This window comes from Chelonoidis abingdonii, chromosome 26 (assembly GCF_003597395.2).
Source record: "Chelonoidis abingdonii isolate Lonesome George chromosome 26, CheloAbing_2.0, whole genome shotgun sequence".
NCBI classification, from domain to species: Eukaryota; Metazoa; Chordata; order Testudines; family Testudinidae; genus Chelonoidis; species Chelonoidis abingdonii.
Genome location: NC_133794.1, coordinates 11,493,550 through 11,519,143, shown reverse-complemented (window position 1 = coordinate 11,519,143; position 25,594 = coordinate 11,493,550). Strand labels below are relative to the sequence as shown.

The 25,594-nt window shown below is 43.9% G+C and overlaps 2 long non-coding RNA genes across 3 annotated transcripts; one reads left to right on the top strand and one right to left on the bottom strand.

The window, feature by feature from the left end:
- Nucleotides 1-250: 250 nt before the first annotated feature.
- Nucleotides 251-24,658, bottom strand: LOC116828535 (uncharacterized). The gene is made up of 4 exons (XR_004374551.2): nt 24,569-24,658; nt 16,838-16,923; nt 3,531-4,005; nt 251-2,278 (listed from the first exon to the last, which is right to left on the bottom strand). It is a non-coding gene; the product is annotated as an uncharacterized LOC116828535 (long non-coding RNA).
- Nucleotides 8,275-19,333, top strand: LOC116828536 (uncharacterized). 2 transcript variants are annotated; one of them, XR_004374552.2, is made up of 4 exons: nt 8,275-8,354; nt 9,382-9,528; nt 10,325-10,373; nt 11,812-11,883. It is a non-coding gene; the product is annotated as an uncharacterized LOC116828536 (long non-coding RNA). The 2 variants fall into 2 exon arrangements; XR_012654884.1 differs by lacking the exons at nt 10,325-10,373; nt 11,812-11,883 and adding an exon at nt 19,054-19,333.
- Nucleotides 24,659-25,594: the final 936 nt, after the last annotated feature.

Genomic DNA, 25,594 nt, shown 5'->3' with positions numbered 1-25,594 from the left:
TCCTGAGATTGGCAGTCTGCCATTCCCCACCCCCCATTACATGTACAGTTGCTTAATGATTCCCTTTTGTACAGTAGACGTGCAAGGGGGTGGGAAAGGGGAGGGACAGAGGGAAGGTACCTACATTGTCTTTTGAAGGATTAAGTAAAGAAATATTTAAAGGCATCAAGTTTTCTTTGTGTAGTTTCCTCTGCTCCAGTGGCAGAAAACATAGATGTCAGGGCTGTGCATGACACAGACAGTCCTAGTGTCTCTGATGTAATCAGACTGAATAAACAGCTCTGTTTTTCCTCTCACACCATGGCGTTCTCTGTCCTAAGCATTTTCATATGTTTGTGGAGCTGAATCTAAATCTGATGTGTTATTTCAGGATCCTCAGAAGAAATGCTGAGTTCACTTCAGATGGTCTGACATACACATTGAGCCGTGTTCAATCTGGACCACAGATTCTGGCAAATGTTAACAAAATTGAGGTGCCACTGATCTGTCCTACATTGGGGGGCAAGCCTGTTGCATGGCACTGCATTACTCCCTCCAGTGCTTTCTGAGTCGCACTCTTATTGTTTCATCAGTGGGATGTAGTGGATAGAGCACTGGACTGGAACTCAGGAAACCTGGCTGCTATTCCTGCCTCTGCCACTGTCCTACTGAGTGAGCAAATTTCAATTGAAATGAAATTAATTGGCAGCAAGTTTGAAACAAACAGAAGGAAGTATTTCTCCACACAATGCACAGTCAACCTGTGGAACTTCTTGCCACAGGATGTTGTGAAGCCCAGCACTATAGCAGGGTTGAAAAAATAACTAGATACATTAATGGAGAATAGGTCCAGCAATGGCTATTAGCCAGGAAGGGCAGAGGTTGTGTCCCTAGCCTCTCTTTGCCGAAGCTCGGAATGAGCGACAGGGGATGGATCACTTGATGATTACCTGATCTGTTCAGTCCCTCTGGGGCACCTGGCATTGGCCATTGTTGGAAGACAGGATACTGTGTTAGATGGACCTTTGGTCTGACCCAGTATAGCCATTCTTATGATTTTGGGCAAGTCATTTTCCCTCCCTGAGCCTCAGTTTCCCCATTTGTAAAATGGGGATAATGATAATGACCTTACTTCATAAAACACTTTGTGATCTACTGTTGAAAAAAGGCTATATGAAAGCTACGTGTTACTGTTCTTCACTATTCCTTGGGACTTTTACAAGGCAATAGCAGATGAATCTGCAAGTTTAGAGTTATAGATTTTAGCCCTATCTCAGGGTTGAAAAACCACTCTAGAAATTTTACCAGGCCAGAGGTTTTTCCTTTGGTATTACTGAAAATAATTACTTTTTAATAAGGAGTTTCTCCATTACTGTATAAGATCTGCAGAGGGCGACTCCCAGCTGAGACAAGCTATATAGAATTCTTACCAGCAAGCTGATAGAGTTCAGCACACCACCTAATAGCTCAACCAGGAAGGTGATCTCCAATAAAGACCAGTTTAACACAGCTCCTTCCTGTTCAGCTAGAGATATGTGACTCCCAGCTGAATGCAAGGCCAGTGTGGGGTGACCTTCCAGAGGATACTATCTCGTTCCAGCTTCTACCAGCACAGGCAAGGGTAAAATGAATTATTCTGGATTATTTCATATAGCTGCTCCATACAGACCCACACCAGAGTCCAGGTTTGAGTCAGCTGTGGTAACACAACGGCCTCTGTCCTCCAAGTCCTTACAGGTTGTGCAGAGTTGTTGGGCTGCAGCACAAGTGTAAGTGGAGGCTATGCATGAGCACAGGTAGGGTGATCTGATGTGCATAGTCCTTCATATTCACTGGAATTAAATCCCAAGCCCACTCCCTTAGTCTCAAGAATGCAGAATATATAACATGCAGGGTGTGGAGGAGCTATGGGCTTAAATGCAAGTCTCTTAAGTGCAAGTGATATACTGAGTTATATTATACACTCCCATCTTAGGATCTTACTACAAGGCAGGGGAAACACACCATAGTGCTCTTATTAATGCAGGATTAGGGTCTTCTGCATTCCCTGTCATGTGTATAATTTTTTACCTTGCATTTGTGCATGCGACTGGGCCTCCAGATTAGATAGGGGACTCTGCTGGTTGGTTGTCTGCTCTAGTATCTGTCCACCCTCTGGCAATGGAGCATTTTCACAGCCCGCCTCACCTGAAATCCTGCATGGAATTAATAATCTTCACATCTGGGAAATGATTGTGATGTGAAAAATGCAGCAGCATGATGTCGCTTTCAGGGTCAAACAAGAAGAACAAAAGGTAGCCTGTGGGAGAGAGAACCTGAGCTAAAGCCTTCTTGAATCATACTCACATGGCTGAGTAAAGAGATAATGAAAAGGGGAAGGTTTACAGTTAGATTTGATCTGTTTGAAAGTTTTCTCCAGTATGGAAGCACTTTAAAAAAAACAAAAACAAAAAACACTTGTTTTCTGCAATTTTCAGTATTGTAATGCCAGCCTCCAGTGAGTGGTGATTCAGTATCATTGGATCAGCTTTTCAACAATGAACCATCCTCTGCACTGACACCTTTTTGGAGATAGACTCATAGACTCATAGGTCAGAAGGGACCAATATGATCATCTAGTCTGACCTCCTGCACAAGGCAGGCCACAGAACCCTACCCATCCACTTTTATAACAACCCCTAACCCATGACTGAGTTATTGAAATCCTCAAAATTGTGGTTTGAAGACCTCAAGCTGCAGAGAATCCACCAGCAAGCGACCCATGCCCCACGCTGCAGAGGAAGGCGAAAAACCTCCAGGGCCCCTGCCAATCCGCCCTGGAGGAAAATTCCTTCCCGACCCCAAATATGGCGATCAGCTAAACCCTGAGCATGTGGGCAAGACTCACCAGCCAGCACCCAGGAAAGAATTCTCTGCAGTAACTCAGATCCCATCCCATCGAACATCCCCTCACAGACCATTGAGCAGACTTATCTGCCGATAATCCAAGATCAATTGCCCAAATTAAACTATCCCATCATATCATCCCCTCCATATACTTATCAAGCTTAGTCTTAAAGCCAGATAAGTCTTTTGCCCCCACTACTTCCCTCGGAAGGCTGTTCCAGAACTTCACTCCCCTAATGGTTAGAAACCTTCGTCTAATTTCAAGTCTAAACTTCCTAATATCCAGTTTGTACCCATTTGTCCTTGTGCCTACATTAGTACTAAGCTTAAATAATTCCTCTCCCTCCCTAACGTTAATCCCCCTGATATATTTATATAGAGCAAGCATATCCCCCCGCAGCCTTCTTTTGGCCAGGCTAAACAAGCCAAGCTCTTTGAGTCTCCTTTCATAAGGCAGGTTTTCCATTCCTCGGATCATCCTAGTAGCCCATCTCTGAACCTGTTCCAGTTTGAATTCATCCTTCTTAAACATGGGACACCAGAACTGCACACAATATTCCAGGTGGGGTCTCAGATGATGTATTTGGGATTGACATTCCAGTCTGGCCAGGGTATTACCCATATAGATGGGTTAGTGATGCAGTTAATAGAATACTAGCTCTTACTACTGCTGGATGAGCAGCTTGGCAACCCTGTGTTTGGGTTAGCTACCCAAGTCACAGTGCCACTCTTAGGTCTCTCAGTGAAACTAAGAAAAATTGAATGGTGCCATTGTTTCACATCCGCTTCTGGGATTTGGATTTCAGGCTGCGTCCACTTCCAAGGTCTCAGCTTAGAAGACTTGGTACTAAATTAGGTTGGTTGTTTAGGACATGTTGGATTTGACTTTCAAACAAAGTAGCAGCAAGTTCACCAGGCATGAAGGTTCAGAATTGGTCAGCTATTCAGTGTGACCTTAGGCCACATAAGGCTTTGAAAATCCATTATGTGAACTGCTAGTAGTTTCTCAGAAGAAAATAATTGTATGTCACTTTAAATGTTCAGTCAGCAGCTGGTTATTCATTCTTTTGGATGTATTTCACTGTTATGGCTCATTATGAGGCAAAATTAGTGGTCCGACCGAGTAGCAAAGTGATGAGCCTGCCAAGAGAAATGCAAAAGAAAGTGTCTTTTACTTCTTTCTGTTAGGACTTTCTCAAGCTGAAAAGAAATGGCCAGTTGCCAATTACATGAATGGGACAGGTGAACAGGACATATAGCGGTCCAGAACCAGGCTTCGTACCCTCTAAATATCTCTTTTGGAGAAGCAGTTCTAAGACAAGCATCATGGGTGTGGCAACAGCTAGGTCCAAATTCATGCAGCAGCTGGAAGCGGAGGAAGAGCAGGGATTCTGACTTCCCTGTGGTTAATAACTTTGTGGTATGTGTGTGTTTAAATTTGACTTTCCTCTGCTGGCATTGAAGAAAAGAATAAAAAGGCTCCCAAAGGAACTATAAACCCTTTTGTGATCAGTGTTGTGTTGCTTGGGGAGAATGTGTAACATTTCCTCATTGCCCCTTAGGCTCTCCCTTTCCCTGTGTGGGGAAAGTGGGGAATGGTTCAAATTAGTACAGCAGTCTGTCATAAAGACCAGGTTTCCTGCTCTCTCTTCATATTGGTTCCTTACTATGTCTGCCAATCACTCGGTGTGATTTCAGTACTTTTTAGTAGGCTTGGTCTCTCCTAGAATGTTGTGTTTCAGTTTGTCACTCTCTCTTTATAGTTCACAGAAACACTGTGATCAGCACTCCCTGACCCCAGCCACACATCCTCTTATGGGATCTTTAAGCAAGGATCTCATTGTGATCACCCCCCCGCCCCATCATATGCTCTCTAGACTTCCTGCCTCCTTTTAAGTGACCAGAGGAGCAATCATTTTAATGGAAGGTGAGTGTCTAAATCCCCTGCACTGTTTTGAAAATCTGAAACCAGATTATGGTCGTATTCTACATTGTAATCCTGACCTTCCCTTCTTATGCTGAGTTAGGCAAGAAAGGACTCAGATAACCATTTTATCTCTGATAAATACGTCACAAGTGAAATTAAAGAATGGATCTGCTAGGATGAGCTCATTCCATCCTAGATTATATTACACTTAATCAACGTTAGTATTAACAGAACTACAGTTGCACCCCATCACAATGGGGACCTTATTGGAGCAATGATACTGACCTCCTTTGTAAAGTGCTTTGAGATCTATGGATGAAAAGCGCTAGATGAGAGCTAAGGCTTATTGTTACTATTGTGTTGGATGCTGTACAAATGTAAAATAAAATATAGTCCTTGTCCCTCACAGCTTACAATTTTCAACAGGGCAAAATGTGACAGGTGAGGTCAGAATGTAATTGGGTGTGGAAGGTTGAGGATGAGGATAGCAGTAACAGGAACACAAGAACTCAGCCATCTTCCAGGCATGATGGCTCTACCTTTCCAGCAATTTCTTTATAAAAGTAACTGCTGCTTTCAGCCATCATCAGCCTCTCCGTCTGTACTAGGCATGTCATCAGCTATTTGAACAGCTTCAAACCACAAGTTATGGTGGAGATACTTCTCATAAAACATGTTGAAACAAAAGCCGCACATGAATAAATGTATATTGGTGCCTGACAAGGCTTAAATGGAAAACAGTTTTACAGAGAGGGATTCTATTAGTATCATCCACACCTGGGGATAAATAAAGCTTCTTACTGTCTGCTGACGGGAAGCCAACAGATGAGGAGATGACAAAACACAATTTTAAATGTTCTCTGAGAAGGTATAAATATAATGAGTCATTGGTACAACAAAGTTTCAGCTGGAAAAAAGGAAGCCAGTATGATTCTTTGAGCTTAGTTGTTCAGAAGTTATTTGCAAAAACCGCAAAGTATTGGGGATTTTAAGGAGATTCCAAATCTACTCTTCCATTAAAGTCTTGCAAGTTCCATGCAAACATCTACCTGTCCCTCCCTATTTTTGTCAGATCTCAACTACTTATGTGCAACCCTCATTGACTTCAGTGGGACTTCAGTCTAGCTGAGAGTATATTTTACCCCTGGGTCTCTTGACTTTCTTTACTAAATATTTGCATCAGGAAGCGTGGCCATTTCTAGACGTGGAGAGACACAAGGCAGCAACAGATTCTCAAAACAGAGCTCCCCTGATTAGACATGGAACAAAGCCAGAGAGAAGTACAAAGTATTGGACTGGGATGTTAATGAGAAGCTGAAATTCTCCAGGCCTGAGTCTGGTGCAAGCAAATCTCTTCCTTTGCACTGATATTTTGGAAATCTGCGGTGCTATAGTTATTGGAACGAGGCACCATTGTGTGAAATGTGGCAGCCTTTACCATTAGGGCAGCAAATGTGATTTGGAAATGGATCGCAGCTAATTTTATCTCACTTCTGTTGTAACAATATTTCTCTCAGGCCCCTTGGAGGGCAGGAGGAGTTGCGGGTCACAAGGGCAGGGAGTCATTGATGTTACCTATCTTCTTTTGTGCCCCAAAAAGGTTTGAATTGTGGTTTGTGTTTTCCTCACTCTCTGACAGAAGCCTCTGGGGTTACAAAGTGCTAAAACTGCCTGGCAAAACATGAGAGGTTACTGAAATCACTGACAGCAAACAGGGAAGGGTGGAGGATAGGATAACTCATACTCTATTCTTGCCAGTTAGATCCCTGTGGGAACATAGGATTTGCCATACTCCATCAGTGCTCCGTACTGCCATATTCTTGTCTCCAGCAGTGGCTAATACCTGATGCTTCAGAGGAGAATGGAAACCCCTCATAATGCAATTGGCTAATGTACAATTCTGTGATGGCATGGGGCCCAGTGATAGTCTATACCTCTTTGCAATGTGGTGGAATGCTTTGTAGTGCATTCTATACCTATTGCAACACTACAGCCTCTGATAGGTCCTGCCTTAGTGCATAATGCATGTTGCTTGTCTACATTAGTTGTTCGATCTGGATTGGATTCAGAACTGTTTTCCAAATACAGATTGTACAGTAGATTTTTGGGTCATATTGTCAGCTGGTGTAGACTGTCGAAACTCCATTGAAATCTGTGGAGCAATGCTGGTTTACACCAGCTAGGAATCTGTGGCCCTTAACCTCTCAGGCCTGCCTCTAGAAAGACAGGTTAGGAGGTGGAGAGGAACCACATGCTGATTGAAGGGGGCCTTTTGCAACTGAAATGGGACTTTGGAGGGGAACTCCCAGATTTATCTGGGGATTTGAGGTCTCTGGTGCCCAGAACTCAAGTGGAATATCGGAGCTTAGTCCCTCTCCTGTTCCTTAAAAGTATTTGGTATGCATTGCACTTGCTACTGCATTTCCTTACTCTAAAGACTCTAAAATTCCAAATTAAAAAAGGGTACAGTGAAAGCAAAGGCAGGATAAATAGCTGCAGTGATCTGAACTGAAGAGCTGGAAGCTCTATTCATGTATTTAGAAAGACTCTGAAGGTTCCTAGTAGCAGCTGCAGCACAAAGCCTAGCACATTAATTCGGAGACTGCCAGAAATAGGACTGTCAGGCCTGAAGTATCACTGCATTTCATTATTCTTTAATGTACATTACCATTGCCACTTTATTACAGACTAGAATATGTTCTCTATAACTGCTCTGGAGATACAAGGAATCCTTGCACTCCAGTGAAGTGAGGCAATAGGAGGGGACCCTATGGGCTTTAATGGGCATGTGAACTAATCTGCAGTAGCCTGACCTATGAGGCAGATAGGTTATATGGTATATTTATTACATTGGGAAGGGAGATGAGTAGGACCCAAGGATCAGAGACTTAATGGCTAAACTGAAGTGATCATAAAGGGCAGCAAGAGACCCTGGGTCAGAGAGCACTGGGGGCTTTGACGTGCTGGGCAAGCAAATGCTGTGCATAGAGAAAGTGGACTCAATTTAGTGAATTCAAGGTGTTAGCAACACCCTGCTGAAATGAAAACCGAGTATGGCCCTGGCTGGAGCAAGGTGTTAGGTATCAAGAGTACAGGTGGTCTTGGAACAAGGTCTGGGTATAAGGAGTAGGGGAAATAGGAACAAATGCAGGTGGAAAAGTCAGGAGGAGAGAACTCCACTATTGATCCTTCCCCTGCAGGGTAAAGCATGCTGGAGTAATCTGCATGTATATAATAAAACTGACACTCAAAGCTGCCGTGAATAATTCAGTAGGAGCTGTGATCTCAATTACAGTGCATGTCCCAGAGGTACAAAGAGAGAGAGAGGCTCAGGACCATCCAGCCCATTCTGTGCTATTCTGAAAGGGCCATGACAGATGGGGCTTGCATCACTGTAATCAAGTCACGCTTCACATGGTTATTGGTTTTAAAAGAGGGACCTGGTGGGTGAATGAATCCAATGTGCCGCTTGTTGCTTTCAAATGATCCAGCTTGTTTCAGTCAGCCAGTCTGGTGCTTCTGTGTGAATGAGGAATTAGAAAGTGGGCGTGGAACGAGAGAGGTGAGTAACCCCACTCCATGTGTTCAGTCCACAGCAGCACGCTGAATAGCAGCACATTGGAACTCCCCTCACCCTTCCAGACCAGTCTGCAATCTTACATTAGGAATGGCAATGTGGCCATCTCTCAGGTAAGACCTAGGATTTAACTCTCCATTTCCAAAGTCAGGCCACGCTCCTGAGAGAGATGGATACTCTGTAGTTATACCAAAACTGCAAATGCATTATTTTCCCAAAGTGCAGACACTTTATTTTCACCTATAGTTTGTGGCTGAGTTTTACAGATATTGCTGCCAAGCTTACAGAAGTGACTCTAAAAATGATATGCCGCTGTTCCATATCTTTCCCCTTCAGTGATTTTCAGATAAGTAGGCTGCACTGTTCGTTTATAACTCAAAATCTTCCAGCTGGCATCGCAAGTTCAGCCTCGTCTCAGAAATCAAGCTGTGCTCTCCCTACTTCCTACATGATCACCAGCAGTAAAGATTCTTGGATCTGAGCTTAGCTGACAGTGTATTTGAAAACAAGGGAAGGGATGCAACAGACTCCAGTTCACTCCTTCACATCTTTACTGGCATTGAAGCAATGGTGAGAACAGAAATTTTGCTTTTGTGAATAAATTAAGCGGATAGGACTCAGGAGATATACAGGGAGCAGATTTGTGCAGAAGAATTTTTCTAACACTAAACCAATATCAAAGCTCTTTTGGAATCTCTCTGTCTCTAACGCTACCTGCCTGTGTTTCAACTGATGTCCCATCTCAGCCGTGTAGTGGCAACCAGCAAGAAACTCAGAAATCTCAATATGAACTATTAAAAATCCCTCTCGTGCATTGCAGTTGCATACCTGCACCCAACTATGGGATGCTGGCCTGCCTTCCTGCATAGCAGTAATTCTTTTAACTGAATACTGTGTAGTCCTTGGATAGAATAATCACAGCAAGTCTAGTATGTATCTGTCTCCTGGTTGCATACAGAGCCCTGAAAATGTAGCAATAACAGAGGAAAAGCCCTCTTATCTTTGTCTCCAGTTGTTTCAAGGTAATTGAAGACACCAAATTTATACCAGCAGATTTTCAGAAGACAACCAGGTCATTCTTATTGGTGAAAGAAGAGAGGAATTGAATTTATGCATTTGGCTGACCATGGTGTAGCATCACCATGTGCTTACGTAGCTGGTAGGAGCTACACCATTTCTTCTGCATGGTGTTTCAACTCACATCCTGGACACTAATAGGACTGCTCCAGACAGATTCTTCTATAGAATAATAATAATATAATCCAAAAATATCAGCAGATTCCTTATGAATGAGGACAGGTCAATTTCTTGGATGGAGAAGTGTGTATTCTCCGTTGTCTGAGGAATTCAGATAATGTTTTAATTATCTTTTCCACTGATTGTTTTGGTGAAATGCAGGTAAATAGTCTATATTTATTACATGGGTCTTATCACATTTGTATCTGTGCCTCACAAACATTAATACGTTTAACACCTTTCAGATCCCCTGGGGATTAGGTTTTATCATCACCATTTTACAACTGGGGGAAGTGAGGCATGAAGAGAATAAGTGACTTACCCAAGGTCACACCAAAAGTCTGGACCATCACTTTAGGTTCCAGTCCAGTGTTTTAACCGCAGTGCTTTCCACTCGCTGGAATGTCTGTTGTGCTGGTCAGGAGGATTGTCCAGCTGAGGAGAGTTTAATGCATTAATACAGCTTTTCCTGTAATGAAATGTGTTGAAAGATTGGCAGACTAAACTGCATGATCTAGACTGAGAGAGTCTCCAATGCCTCTTCTAATTTTACATCTCAGCTTCCTTTTCCTGCTTCTAGCACTACCCTGCACAAGCTCCTCATGCATGGTATATTCCAGCATGTATATTAGTGATAGAGAATATGCAGAAATTCCAGTTATGATCCAAATGTGGCCAGAACAGCTTATCATAGGTCTGTGTTTTACTGTGTCTTACAGAATAGTGGTTATCCATGAGCGATGTAGGTTACCAAATCTAGAGATGGTGGTAAGTCTATGTAGATTTGAATATATTGGGAGCAGGAGACTTTCTCTTATTTGGTGTTTGTACAGTGCCCAAAACAAAGAGGGCATCAGCCTAATTGGGGGTGTAACAAATTTAATTTAATAATTTGTGTCCTAGGTTACCTCATTTTTCCCTTAAACATGCAAGTGAAGTTTTTATTCTTATAGTAGATAGTATGATATTTCAATGCCTATCGAAAGCAGGTGAAATAGAAGGAAACATTCGTAATATACTATATAGTACTTATTCCGAGCAGATGCTTGTCCCTTCAAGGGACCTAAGACATAGACAGTTGTCCTGCAGAAGTTACACATGGGTAATACCCTGGAATCTATACATGGAGATACTTCCAGAAAGGCTTTGAGAGTCTTATATTGTTGTGTATTTTACATGACTTGCTTTTGTGAAGTCGTGGCATTATGGGGCTATCCTACATGGCTGTGGGCACTGTGTGATTGGATATCTTACAAGACTGTGTGTCTAGCGTGGCTGCAAATCTGTATGAGAGGGAGAGTCCAATGAGACCAAAGTAAAGGGGAGAAGAAAAGGTGACATTTTCTTTTCAAGGAATGCTATCGCCATTTAGATAAGCTCATAACTAAAGGGTGGGGTTTTATGGAAAGTGTAGAACCAATAAATTCCATTATGCAGTCCTGCTATACTGGCAGGATTATGGTGCCAGATCGTCTAAGATCCAGTGGGAAGTATTTTTATCATGCCAGGAAAAATATTGAGTCTCTGCACATTTCTCTCACCACCTCCCCTTATAACTGTCAGTTTGTATTATTCAGAACATGATTATTTGAGGTTAATATAGTAAAAAATCATGAGTTCTAGGAACTGGAAGCATCCAATCTTTCTAATACTTTTAGCATGTTATTTATTTCATTTTCAAATTTGAAATGTCTTTTGTGACTGGATATACAGAACTCTTTACCTCACAGGATCCTTTTAATCTCCTCGGTCGTTTAGTGGAGTGGCACAAAGGCCAGGAATTGGCCCATTGGTTTTAGAATCTCCAGGCAAGACACTCCAGCTTACAATGGCTCACTGAGTGAAAAGGTTACACAGGGATTTCCCAGCCCTGGCCATGTTACGTACCTAGGGAAAGCAGAAGGATGTTATCCATTGCATATTCCTTAGTTGATTAAGAAAGGTTAAATGGAGAGGGCCACAGTTCCATGCAGTGTATTTTACGGATGTTAGCCACTGAATTACTAAAAGGCCTAATTAGCTCTGGATGGGACCCTATAGTTGTATCTTTAAAATAAGAAGAAATAAATACATAAATTTACCCTGCAAATCTGAGCTAACTTCAACAGCATGACATTAATTAGCACTCTAGCTGGCTATCTGCACTCTGATAGCCAAATGATTTAAGAGAGGATCAATAATAATATCTTGGCTTTCTTCACTGCAGTGCACTTTACAAACCAAGAGCAAGATTCATTCATTGGCCTCTCGCCACAGAGGGTCTGTTGGAAATGGGGGCTCAGTGAGGACTAAGCTGGAACTGCACAGTGCCCCTGTGAAGTTGGTAGCACTTGCCAGCAGAGAGAAGGGATGGGAGTAGTCCAGCTTGAAGACACCCTTATTCAGGGCTTTTCTCAGACAACCTGCAGGGATTTTAATGCTGCCCTTCCCCAGCCAAACTGACCTGAAGAAGGACAATGATGGTACAGCAATTTGTGATTCATACGGGTGGATTCTTTCTAGCAAAGATGTTCCTGTGGAGGCAGAGGATGAAGTTTGTATCACCCTGTGCCTGCAGGTCTGAAACTGGTCTTAAATGTGCAGCAATCCTTTCAGCAGCTTCTAAGTCAGAGGGAAGTGCATCTACCGAGGCCATGTATACACTACGAAATTGTGTTGATCTAACTTATGTCGGCATACAGCCAGCGCAATTATCAAATCGCTTGTGTGTGTGCACACTTGGCTCCTTGTGTCCTGCCCAGGAGCTCTTGTATCAACTGTATTGTCAGGGGCATTGAGGGACAGCTCCTGAAAGCCTAACAGTTGACATAAGCAATGCAGTGTCTGCACTGATGCTGTGTTGATGAGGTGCTTTTACTGGGGCTATGTCTACACTACCACCTATGTTGGCAAAACTTTTGTCGCTCAGGGGTGTGACTATTCCACCCCCCTGAGCAACATAAGTTACATTGACATAAGCGCTAGTATGCTCAGTGCTATGTTGTGACATAGCTTATGCTGTTCACAGGGATGGTCTTTTTATGCCAACAGGAGAGTCCCTCCTGTCAGCATAGAGCAGGGGTTGGCAACCTTTCAGAAGTGGTGTGCTGAGTCTTCATTTATTCACTCTAATTTAAGGTTGTGCATGCCAGCAATACATTTTAACGTTTGTAGAAGGTCTCTTTTTGTAAGTCTGTAGTATATAATTAAACTATGGTTGTATGTAAAGTAAATAAGGTTTTTCAAACGTTTAAGAAGCTTCATTTAAAATTAAATTAAAATGCAGAGACCCCCTCCCAGGACCGGTAGCCAGGACCTGGGCTGTGTGAGTGTCACTGAAAATCAGCTCGCGTGCCGCTTTCGGCACTTGCGCCATAGGTTGCCTACCCCTAGCATAGAACATCTTCACCACACATGCTGCAGTGGCACAGATGTACCGGTGCAGCTGTTCTGCTTCAGTGCTGTACATGTAGACATGGCCTTAATTGGCATAGAGAAGCACTTACATTGGCAGAAGACAAATTTAAGTTAAGACACTTGCACAGGTCGATACGAGGCAGTTTATGTCTACCTAACTGTGTAGTGTAGACCAGGCCTAAGTTACCAATACCACTTCCTGAGACTCTGGGGTGTTCCTTGGAAGTCTCATCCAATGCTACTTAACTTCTGATATCAGATGAGATCATATGGTATAACTAATGGTGATATCTGACAAGGCCAAGATAGTATGGTTGCAGGCCATGTCTTCTGCCATAGATTTGAGTTTAAGCACTAGGTTTTAGGATGTTGCATTAATAGGAAAACTATTTAGAAAGAGAGAGAATGTAGGAAGAAAAGGGTGACAGATTTCAATGGGGCATATGTCCCTAAATCCATTTGTTACTTCTGTACATCTCCATGGTGTTGAGCTGTCCTGCTTTTGATAGATTGACGCTGCATCAACATGTAAGAATAATCTGGATGATTCTTTTGACTAACTGTGATGTAGTGTCCACCCCATATAGCACTAGAAGGGGTTAAGATGGCCAGGCAGGCCAGCTCACTCCACAGTGTGCCCCTGGAGGAAGAGCCAGGAAGCAGGGAACTAATTGGAAGCAGGCTCAGCTGGACAGGAACTGTTGGGTTCTGTATAAAGCCAGGTAGCTGGCAACAGAAGGGGGCTTCAGGGAAGTAGGCTGCAGTCACTCTCTGAGAGCAGGGAATTGGGAGGCCTGTGAACTCAGAGAGGGTGAAGGCAGGAACATAGGAGAAGCCTCAGGGAAAGCAACAAAGTAGGACAGTGCAGGCCTTGGCTGCAAAGAAGGATCACTATGTAAAGAGAAGGATCAGTTTCCAAATGGAATATTATCCACATGGGGATGGCCAATTTCCTGAAGCAGGCCAGGATGGGGAACCTAGATCTCATTTCCTTATGCAGCAGTTGCAACATTTAAAAACACACCCTGGGCATCTCTAGGACTTCCGCAGATAGATTCTTCTATAATTCTCCTCCTCCAAAAAGATCATCAGATTCCTTAAGAATCAGGACAGTCCAGTTTCTTGGATGGAGAAGACTAAAGGACGTGCCTCATTCATACAATACGGAGATAGCACTCCATGTCAAAAAGCCATATGAGAGGCACTTGGATTTGTTAATGCAGATATTCACACAGCAAAACCACAGTGAAGCAATTAAATGTTAAACATTTCAGAAGAATTCCTCTACTTTAAATTTACAATTCATTATAATTGCCATATTAGGGTGATCCAAATGCATATAAACACATTGCCAGAATCTGGGAGTTCCCCGGACTAGAAGGGAAATGAGGAAGGCAAATGTATTTATGTGGCTAGCTAGCTCTTCCTGCACAGCCTTTGAGTCAGAAAGTGGTGAGGCAACTCCCTGGCCATTATGACTGAAATCTCATAAGTACAAAGCAGACACCAAGGATCCGTCCAAAAGTTAGGAGAGAGATACTGTAGGCTGAGCATAGGATTGGGACTCGGGAACTCTACATTTCTAATCCTACCCTGGCACTGTTTTTCCTCAGTGGCCTTGGATAAGCTACTTCTTGCCTCAGTTTGCCCATCTGCCAACGGAGGATAATATTTACCTAACTAACAGGATATGTTTGTAAATGCAGACAATGTGTAGAACTTAATAGGTGCTAGGGAAGGGGGATTTCGCTGCTGTTTCCAGTCATCTTGGAGGTGAGAAAGGAGCCAGTAATCCTCATACAGGTTCATTGACAGTGCAGCAATAGAAACAAGGATGGCCACATTTACAATCCTGGAGATGGGAACTACAGAACAAAGGACAGAGAATAGGCCATTTTATTGAACTCTTGCCATCTTCTCATTCCCATGTCCAGTTAATCTCAGCAGAGAAGAGCCCTGGTTTGAAACCAGAAAGACATCCAGAGTCCTCTTCAGGCTATTTTTGCTACTCAGAGTACATAGATTTATGTGCGGCTGTGAAGATCCCAGTTAAATTCCAAATTAATGATTTGTGTCTTGGAATGATCGTAGATTCTCTCCAAAATGGCAGTTGGAACAAGGGAAATAAATTACTTGTTTCTTGATGGATTGTAGTGTGGGTGGATACTTAATTCTACAGTATGACACACACACACTAGAACTGATGTTGTGTATTAACTATATAATGATTCTGGAGGCGAATACTGAGTTTAAATCATCGAGGCCAGCATGAGCTTTTTGCCTCCTGGGCAGAAGCCCAGTAATGGTTATACCAAAACTCAACCAGTTTCTAATCCCAAAGTTAAAACTCCTTATATGGCCCCAAAATAATTAGTTTAATGCCTTCTTTTCCAACATATGCCCCTTCTGACCCATATAAAGTGGGCTTCTTTCTGTTTTCTACTTTTTTTACATTTTTCTACGCATCCAGGGCCAGGCGATATAGCACAGTACGTTCTGGAATTACAGCAAGTTCCTTCCAATTTCTTTAGGGCTGGGCCATTTTGATGTAGGTTCTGGTATAAATCTACTATGATAGAAATGCAACAAGCACATAATGAAAAGCCATTAAACTCCTAGTAATAGTTTCTGTATCAACACAAAGGATTATTTGTATGATCTCCATGTTAGTTGCAATTTTGAGACACCAGAAGAAGTTGTGATTTCTGTAGATAGTAATGAAGAATTATCAGTGAAGCTCATTCAGGCGCAAGGTATAATCGGAAGTATAATGGTATTTTTCCATCTTGACCCTGCGCAATGAGCTGTAAGTCTGTAGCACTTAACAATCTGCTACAAGTCCATAACATCTGCCCATGGGGGAAAGCTATTGCTCAACGCCCAGGAATGCATAGCCAATGTGACAGCAATAGGAAATAACCTCAGAGATTATAGTGGGGGCCACGAAGGGGCAACGAATTCAAAACACAGACTGAATGTAAACAACATCTTAAGTGTGCAGGATTCCTGCTTGGAGAGATCTCCAAACAGTGAGACCTCCGATCATTAAATAAGATGGTTGTTTTAAGATTTTCTCCAGATTCCCCCCCACGCCACCGCCCAACAATGAAAAATAACATTCTTTCAGGTCAGTTGTTAATGGCCAACAGTAAAAAATGCAGTTAATTGAGAGTTTTCTGCAGAGGTTACTGCCCAGTGTTCATTTTGTGTTTGTGCGTGTTTGCTTGTGCAGATGTGGGGGGGTTCTGTGTGTGTGAAGTGTCTTGCCGTATGTTTTTGAGTGTAGGGTGACCATAATGGGCAAGTGTGTATGTGTCCAGTTTTGTGTCAGAGGGTGGGCTCTGATACACTTCAATTTTTAGCACTGACCTGATAGTCGCTCAGTAATGAAATCTGCACCAGCCTGTTTGTTTTTTTTTTAAGTCAAAGGGGAAGAGAGGGAAATATCTTCCAAAGAGCAGCACTGAGTGTGTTTTTCAGAATGAAAACAAGTGATATAAAGTGGCAACGTCTCATTTGGATTCCTTTTTCTATCAGCATATATTCTCTGGGCCAAATGGAGGGTGAATCTAAACTGGTCTGAGTAACACGTAACTCTGACTCACACCCACTTACCGACGTGCAACTCTCCCCAACACCTTCCAGAATTAGTGGGCCAAACTAAGAGGAAGAGTAAAAGAGGGGGGCCTTGCTACTGCACAGACTGCTTCTCTTTTAATGATCCAACATAACAGCTGTGGCTATAGCTAATGCATCTCAGAATAAAGTTCTTGGGAGTGGCAGGCTCTCAGCTGAAATTCTCTACTGCTGGAGACCACGGTGAGCCAGAATCTTACCACTTTGAGGGGACTTGGCAAGATGCATCCCTTTGCACAGGCCTTCCTCGTTAATGACATATTCAGGATGCTCATCAGCATCTTTCCTGGAGACAAAATGAAAACAAACTAGTGAAAGAAGCTGGATCAGTGATGGAGGGGCAAAGATCGTGGTGGAAATGGATGCTTTTTTTCTGTGTATATGGCGTCTGGAGAATATGACGATGGGTTTATTAAAATCCAATTGATAGAATCGATGCATTCCTTAGTTCCATTGCTAAACCCTATCCTTATAGAAAAGAGGTGGAAGAGATAACAGCCCTGATTCTCTGCAATGTCCAAATTGTGCTCTCTGCCACTCCCCTTGCCCTTCCCTCCCCTCCCCCTGCCCGAACAACCCTCCTCCTCCCCTTTGTGCCAAGTAGGGAAGGGCAGGGCAGCTGTAGGAGGTGGCTATAAGAATGGGAATCTCTGGCCAGTTTGAGGCCATTTTTTACTGCATAAAAGTGCAAAGTGACCTTAGTGGACTATAGATTCCAACTCTTAATTTCTACTCTGAATTAAAGCACCCATTATAATTTGAGAGAATGATTCCCCGGACTGTGACACAAAGTATTCTTAGATTCTTGTAAATGGGATCTGTTGGGGAGGGACGACAAGTTTTTGCAGATCTGGTGGCTTCTTAAAGCTCATCACTTATTCTACTGATACTCTCAGAGAGATGACACCAATCAGATTCAGGATTCGCCAACATCTTTGGCTTTTTCCACCCATGTGAAGGTGATTGCAACATCCAATGTGGACAGACAGGGAATCTGTAAATTGTCACTTGAATATGCAGAAGAGACCTTTGACCACAAAGAGGTCATGACATATGTTGGTTGCCAAAACCCCTGAGTTCTGCCACGACTCACAAGCTATCCACAGAGGACAGCTGGCCATGCCTCTGAAATACAAGCCAGAAAGTTTTGAATGGCTTGTTAGTGAGAATGTGGCAGGCAAAAGGAGAGAGCAAGAAAGGTTTCCTAATCGTCTATTCAGCTTTAGCCATTTTTATTCACAGGAGACAATGGCTTTCCAATGGAGCTATGGCTCCCAGTGACCCTATCCATCCATCTGGAGAGGAACAATGCAGCAGGCCATGCACCTCTGCTAATTCTTCATGCAGTAGTTTGCACTGAGCATGCATCTGTTACACTCTCAGAAAGCAGTCAGTGTTTTGGAACTCTAGCCATTTAAGTCTAACAATAAACTTCTCTCGTAGTTGGGATTGTCAGACAAATTACAGAATCAAGAGTGCAGACTGCCTCATCTCTCAGTTTACTGATACATGCAGAAAAGTGGTTTGAATGCAGTGTGGCATCCAGTAATACTTATCCACCACCAATAGCTTTGTTGTACTAAGGGTTCATCTCAAGCACACGTTTGCTCAAAGTGCTGTCAATCGTAGCAGTAGGCTAAAACCAGTGGAGGGAAAGATTTTCAAACTGCAGTGTGTAAATCTGCTCACTTTCAATGGTATTAGAATCTAGATGTCTAAGGCCATGTCTACGCTACAAAATTGTGTTGACCTAACTTACGTCAGCATCCAGCCACCACAGTTGTTAAATTGCTCGTGCGTAGTGTGTATATTCACCAGGAGTACGTGTATCGATTGTAATGTCAGTGCAGGGCATTGTGGGATGGCTCCTGAATACCGTAACAGTCGCTGTAAGCAACGAAGCGCCTACAGTGACACTGCATCCCCCTAATTACATTGACCATGACTCTATGCCGGCCAGGGAGGTGGTGTTACCAAATCATTGTAGAGACGTGCTTACATCAACAGGAGCCAGATTTAAGTGAAGACATTTCCATGAGTAGGTTGATGGAAGGCAGCTTACATAGACCAGGCCTAAGAGAAGTCGATATCAATTTTATGGGGAAGCCTGGTCCTTCAAAGTCTTTGTATTGTTCTGTAATGTCTGGATCTAGCTGAACAATGAAGGTGAAAGGAAAAGAAATCAGGGAGTTCTGTACTTTGTGCTTTTTTAATGTTAGTGTATCTTCATTGGTTTCTGCCTTTTAACTTTCTGAATTGCTTTGTGGCATCAGCCAATCTCAGAGGTGTGTGGCTGTCTGACATCTCACCCTGACCTGGTTGTAAGAAGAATGCTCTCCATGCCTATTTGGTAACGGGCCCTTTTCATGTCAAGCCACGGGTAATACATTGTCTGTGTGTTTTTGTTTTAATGCAGGCTGTTGAAAACTTCAAGAGAAACTTTGCTGCCCTCCCTTTCACATTGGGAAAATGAGGACATCTCATAACGCAAACAGTTTGCTGCCAAATTAGCAAATACTGACAAGACCAGTTAAAGACATTCAACTGTGCAGAAGACCAGTATTCCTTCCCTGGGTCTGTTCTTTCCTTGGGTATTTGGTAAAAGAGGGTGTCATTGTTTGTTTAAATATAGGATTGGTTCAGAACATGTGTTCCTTATGAAAAAGGTCAATTTCTAGGGCACTTCTCTCATTAGTTTTATTATTTGCTCCAACAGATATTGATTGAAAAGACATTCCTTCTATGTCTCTGTCTGATTAGGGTTAAGTCAATGAAAATAAACAACAGCTACCGTTATTCTTATGTGGCTTCCACATGAGTCATAGAGCACTGGACACTCAATTGCTGGTCACGTGTTCCAAATGTCAGTGATGCTGGATGTGATGAATGAGATCAAAACAAGGGACTCCCCCTGCTTGTTTCTGTTCATATTTGTTCTGCCTGCCCTGGGCTAGAGGAAAAACTGGAACTCATCACTTAGGAACAGTCTGCGTTGTGAAACCACCTCTTTGATAGTAGGCACCCCTGTGTGAGCTTGGGCAAATTGTTTCTTCTTTCTGTGTAGTTTTTCCCATCTGCAAAATGAAGGTGGTGAACCTGCTTCCCTGATGGATCGTGGGGATTAAATCAATTTATACCTGTAAACAGTGACACAAGGCCTGGAGGAAGGACAACGAGCTGTAGGTGTGCAGCCAGAGGGATGGTGTTGGGCTAGAGATGCAAAACCCCAGTGGATGTTACTGGGCCAGAGGCATGCTGTCCTCCTTGAGCCTTTTCTCCTTGACTTTTCTATTGTCTCCTCACTTGCTCTCCCTCCTCCTCTGTGCTCAGTTATTCCACTGCATGCCAACTGGGTGTGACGCTTGGATTCCCAGCAGGTTGTCAAAGCGGCTCATCTGCTAGGGCAAAGTTTGGCGGCATCTGAACTGCAGCACAGGAGCTCCAAACAGGAGCTCTGTGGGTTCAGGAGCTCCTCTTCAAACTCTGGCTGTCATCCTGGGTATTTGGATGTGGCGTGACTGGTCTCCAGAACAGGATCAATGCAAACCAAAATCTGCACTGGAGCCTTCCTCCTTCCCATGTGGCTGCTGCCTGCCTGCCTGGCCGCTTGTGAGAGCAGCTGTCTCCAGGGAACAGCTCTGGCTCCTTATACTCTGCCAAGCGAGAGGCAGCAGCTGTACTTTTCAGGAATAGCGGCAGCGTTCTCCTGGCAGAACAGTTTTGACTGATTCCATGTCCCAGGCTTTGAAGTGCTGAAGCTGTTGGTGTTTCCTTTCCCAATCCTGCGGGAACTGTCACAAAACCCTTACAGAAGAGTGTGGTGAGAGGAGGCTGGGTGCAGCTGTTAGCTACTGCAACCTGAGCTAGGGACCAGATTGCTCCAGTGATGCAAAGCGTCCATAAACCCAATAGACCAGCATAAAGTAGCCCTAACATATCGATGAATCTGGCCCTACGTGTCTAGTGACTCATATGATGAGGGCTAGGCTCCACTCCTTTCACTTGTAAACTATTTGGAATCTTTGTCTTGATTGCTAAATTAGCTTCCCTGATAGGAATTCAAGATCCCAGTGCTGCTGGAAATATACAATGCAGAGCCACCCCTCCTGTCTGGCTCTTTTTTCAAACCCAAATTCCTTCTGTGGCTGTGATGCCTTTTATGGAACTGACACTGACATCCCCAATCTCTCCTCCACAATCAATAACGAGCTCAGTGGTATCAATCAACACAAAATCAGGGCTGTAAAGAGCCAGCCCATGTGGAAAATATCAGCATCAGATCCAAGAAAGGGCCTTGCGAAGGTACATTTCTCTCATTTCCATCCCAGCCTCCTTGACAGGGGAGCCATTCTCCTGGCAGTCTGGTTGCATAACAATGACGCTGGATTTCAAGGCCACACAAACAAGTGAGTCCTTTGGTGAACCCACCTCACAGAGGGAAAATTCAGACCAGCTGCCTCTTTCTTCCCCCGCCGCCCTCCCCACCCTCGCACGGCGCACACAACTGCTCCATCGCCAAGATCTTTATCCCAACTCATGGAATCAAAACAAAAGGCAGAGTCCAAATTGCTTAATGACCTCTCTGAATATGGGCTCAAATCTTTATTTCTGAATCCTAAGGGAAGTGGGCCCTTCTCCTCCCAGCCCCCATCATTCAATGTGATGTTTGTGGGGACAGATAGTAAAGGAAGTAGCCTCAGATGGCCCTTCCTGGTTTCATAACAGAGCTGAAAGACTGAGAAGGTTTTTAAAGTGTAATTATTCTATAGCGTAAATCCAAAGTATAGAAGGCTCTGTCAGAACAGAGAGTTTAACCAGATTGACTGTGATTCTCAGACCAATGCCATATATATGAAACATATTAGAATAGTTCCTGCCACCTGAAAGTGTGAAATGGAAAATGCTGGTCCCAGGCCGGCATACCATGGGCAGACTCTGTGCAATACACTTCCCTCCTGACCCCGGCACCCCCTGCTATTCCAGTTGTGGGCCACTCCTTAAACACAAACCTACCATTGAATCTAAATCCTAATCTGCAGACCCCCCCAGTAATCCAGTCTTGGAACCCTCCTGAGCAAAATTTGGTTGTGTCAAATCATACGTTGACTGTGCAGTCAGTCACTTAATGTGGGACCTGATAATCTATATTCAAACTAGGACAAAAAATGATAAAAGGCTCACCAACTCTCCTCCTCAAATAGCCCCTTTTTACACAGCCCACAGCCAGGAGCAGGCGGGTGAGAGGAGCGTTTTTACTTTTGTATGACACCTCCCTCAAAATTCTGCATTCTTATTAAAAGGGCTTTTGCACGCTGGTGCCCATCATCAGTCTACTTGAGGAAGAATATCCAAGGCAGAAGGTGACCCTAACATTACCGATCGCTTGATTGCCGTAGAGGTGGATCTTGCTAGGTTAGGAACAGTTTCCCAATGCTGTTTCCCTAGTCATTGATTAAACTGCATATTTACTCAGCTCTAAATTATACTTAGGGAAACAATAATTGCTGCACTCATGTGTCTTGGAAAGAAAGCTGGGGGAAAAGCCTATAGCAGCTAAGAAATACTGAGATTTCTTCTCACTAAAAATACTTTAGTCACTCCCAAGTGTTTGAGTTCACAATAGAGGAAAAACGGGGACCATCTTTGATTTTGAAAGCCTGGTATTTGGTAGAAGGGAGTGTAGATTTATAACAATAATACTTTGCCTTTTCAGGCAAGGATCTCAAAGCGATCTCTAAATAGCAATTAAGAAAGACTCAACCTCCTAGAAGATAGGTAATTGTTGTTCTCTCCATTTTACAGATGGGGAAACTGAGGCATGGATAATGACTTGCTTAAATCCACACAGCAGGTCAGTGGCTGAGCCAGGATTAGGATTTAGGAATCCTGCCTCCCAGACCTTGCCTCTGAGTGGAAACCCATGGTAATTGCCAGCTGTGACTAGAAACTTCAGTGCAAACTTCCAGTCCTTTGCTCTAAGTGCTTTCATTTGTAGTCCATGGTGAGGTTGCAAGGGCAGGTTGGAAACCCCATGTTCCCAGACAAATACAATCCCAGGTAAATCCTAGGACTGGGAGACTTTTTAAAGAACAGAGTCTAAACTGTAATTTGGAGACCTGCACTACCAACCTGAATGCTGGAAACCTGTAATGGTGAAGCAGATAGCAGGGCAAGAATCACATGTGAAATGCAGGGGCCATTGTGGGAACGGGATTCTCTCCTCTGAAAATCCCCCCACTCTCCTCTGATTTGTGATGGTTTCAGTGACTGGTAAACTACAATCTTGCCTCACTTCCAGGGTTTTTGATTACAGAGTGTGGGTGGCTTTTTAACAGCAGATTTCAGTGCCAATAACAATAGTTTTGTGCTGATTAAAGGGGCAGTTTGCCGCTTAGAATTTGTGGTGTGCTTGCCCACTCGCTGGGCTCACCACACTGCTTGATCTCATCTCAGTCTCTCTCCCTAACACTAACTGTAGAGAATGACTGGGGAGATTCGCCCCAGCCAGATGGGCTTCAGGCAACCTTAAGTCTCAAAGCTCTGCTCTATCTGCTTCAGCCCTGGGAATTGCTGGAGATTTCCTACCTTGGGCTAGGCCAAGCCCTGGGACAGGAAGCCAGAAAAATCTAACTGGCAAACTATTTGAGTAAGGCTTTTCCCCTGGGTCCAAGCACCTGCAGTGCATTGGGTAACCAGAATCAGCAGTCAGGCCAGAGACCAGCTGCACTCTGCGCTCTACAGCTGTGACCAAGTAAGGTACTGGGAATGACTTGAGGAGAGGAGATTGGACAGAGTGGATGTGATGGCTGGTGACCTAGCAGCAGCCCCACTGTCACTTCAGAGTCATCAGCGCTTGAGTCAGTAGCACAGAGCCTCAATGGTGCAGCACAGAGCAGCTCACTGCCTAGGAGTAAAAGATGGCCAAAGCAACTGGAGCTTCGAGAAGAGGCATTGCCCAGACACTCCACTGATGGGCTCATTAGAAACACAAAGCTAGATCGGAGTTCTTTACAATTTCCTTTTTCAAATGTTACTCTGTTTTGTTTCTGTCCTCTATTCAGCTGCTTTGGAGGGATGATCTATCCAGCAGCGGCTCCAGGCACGAGCGCTCCAAGCGCGTCCCTGGGGCGGCAAGCCATGGGGGGTACCCTGCCAGTCCCTATGAGGGCGGCAGTCAGGCAGCCTTTGGCAGTGTTCCTGCGGGAGGTCCACCGGTCCCACGGATTCGGCGGCAATTTGGTGGTGGGTACTCTGAATCTGCAGGACCGGGGACCTCCCGCAGGCAAGCTTGGGGTGGCAATACAGCTAGAGCCTCCCCTGGATCTATCAATGACATCTGCCCTTTGATGAGTTGGAGCCATCATCCAGTGCATTTCATGTGTCCGTACCACATGGTTTGTCTAAGCATTAGGTTGTCAACCCCTTGGGGCAGGGGGCATATTTTATATGTAGATTGTTTGCACAGGATCAGGCATTGGCTCACTGGTTATCAGTTACTGGGTAAGCATGGACAGCATCATGCTTGGCTCTGGGCAAATGACAAACACAGCAAAAATCCCTACTCCAAAAAGCTTGCAATCTAAAAGACAAACACAGAGAAAGCAGATGGCACTGGACAGCCCAGAACAAGGAATAGATTAGAATAGTTGTTTTCTTATTTGTTATTAATTCATTTAGCTAATAATGCTTCCCCCATGGGGTAATAGGTGCTGGTCAGTAGCTGAGATCAATCCTGAATGGATGACATCAGTTTGGGGACATCAGAGCCATCATTTAAGCCCCAGGTGTACCCAGCCCACAAAAGGAAACTGCTGCTGCTCTTGCAGGTCAGGGTGTTAGAGCATTGGCAGGGTTGTGAGGGAAAATGCAGGCTCCACAATCATTCTACTGAGCGGAGAGCTCAGAGTATTGTCATTGGCATTGAAACTCACCGTCCAGTCCTGGTCCGTGCAATGGTGACATGATAGCAGAAGGGAGGCCCACCAACCAGGCTGGCTTGGCAAAGGTAAGGATAAGCAACTCAGCTGGAGAAGCTGGAAGTGAGATCAGCCTGTTTTGCTTTGCTGAAGTAACCCATAAACACTGTGCTTGGTGAAACCCTATCTGCTCCTACCGCTTCCCTATTTAGGAGAATACACTGGAGTTTGCTGCTAAATTAACTCCTGACTCCTGGGGTATGATGTCACATGACCTTTATGGTATAAGGTTATCATACATTCCAGAGATGTATCCAATGGGAAGACAGGAATCTGATGTCATTTCTACCTCCCTTTCCTATTTATTTCTGTTTGCCCTTATCTCTAAATAACAGTCAAGCTATAATTTCCCATTTGACATTCTATTGTAGAGGAAAAGATTCAGATCTGTTTCCTTCCCCACTTCTCTCTCCTCATATCTTATTTTTATTTGTTATTTGTATTAAAGTACCCACTAATCAAGATTGGGGCCCCCCATTCTACACACATATGGTAAAACACAGTTACTATTCTGAAAAGCTTCAGCCTAAATAGACAAGGCAGACAGAAAAAGGCTTATTACCCCATTTTACACATGGGGAAACTGAGACCCATGGAGTCACATGCCCAAGATCACATGGGAAGTCTGTGGCAGAGCCAGGAAATAAATCAAGTCTCCTGGATCCTAGCCCAGCGTCACCCTGTTATGTCATGTCTCAGCTTGTCTCTCTGGGCTTCTCTCTCATTCTCGTTATCTCTGACCACCTCTTTCTGGGTCTCTCTCAGGAAGTCTTCCCTTCTCTTGCCCTGTATGCCTTTTGTTGCCATTTATTTGCTTCTAAAGAGCCTATAGGTCCATCTCTGGCTATTAGTCAGAATGGTCCGGAAGGTAACCCCATCCTCGGAGTGATCAGAAATCTCTGCCAGAAGCCAGGGAGGAAGGCAGAGGTGGATCTCTCCAAAATTGCCCTGTCCTATATTCTCCCCCTGAAGCCCTGGTAC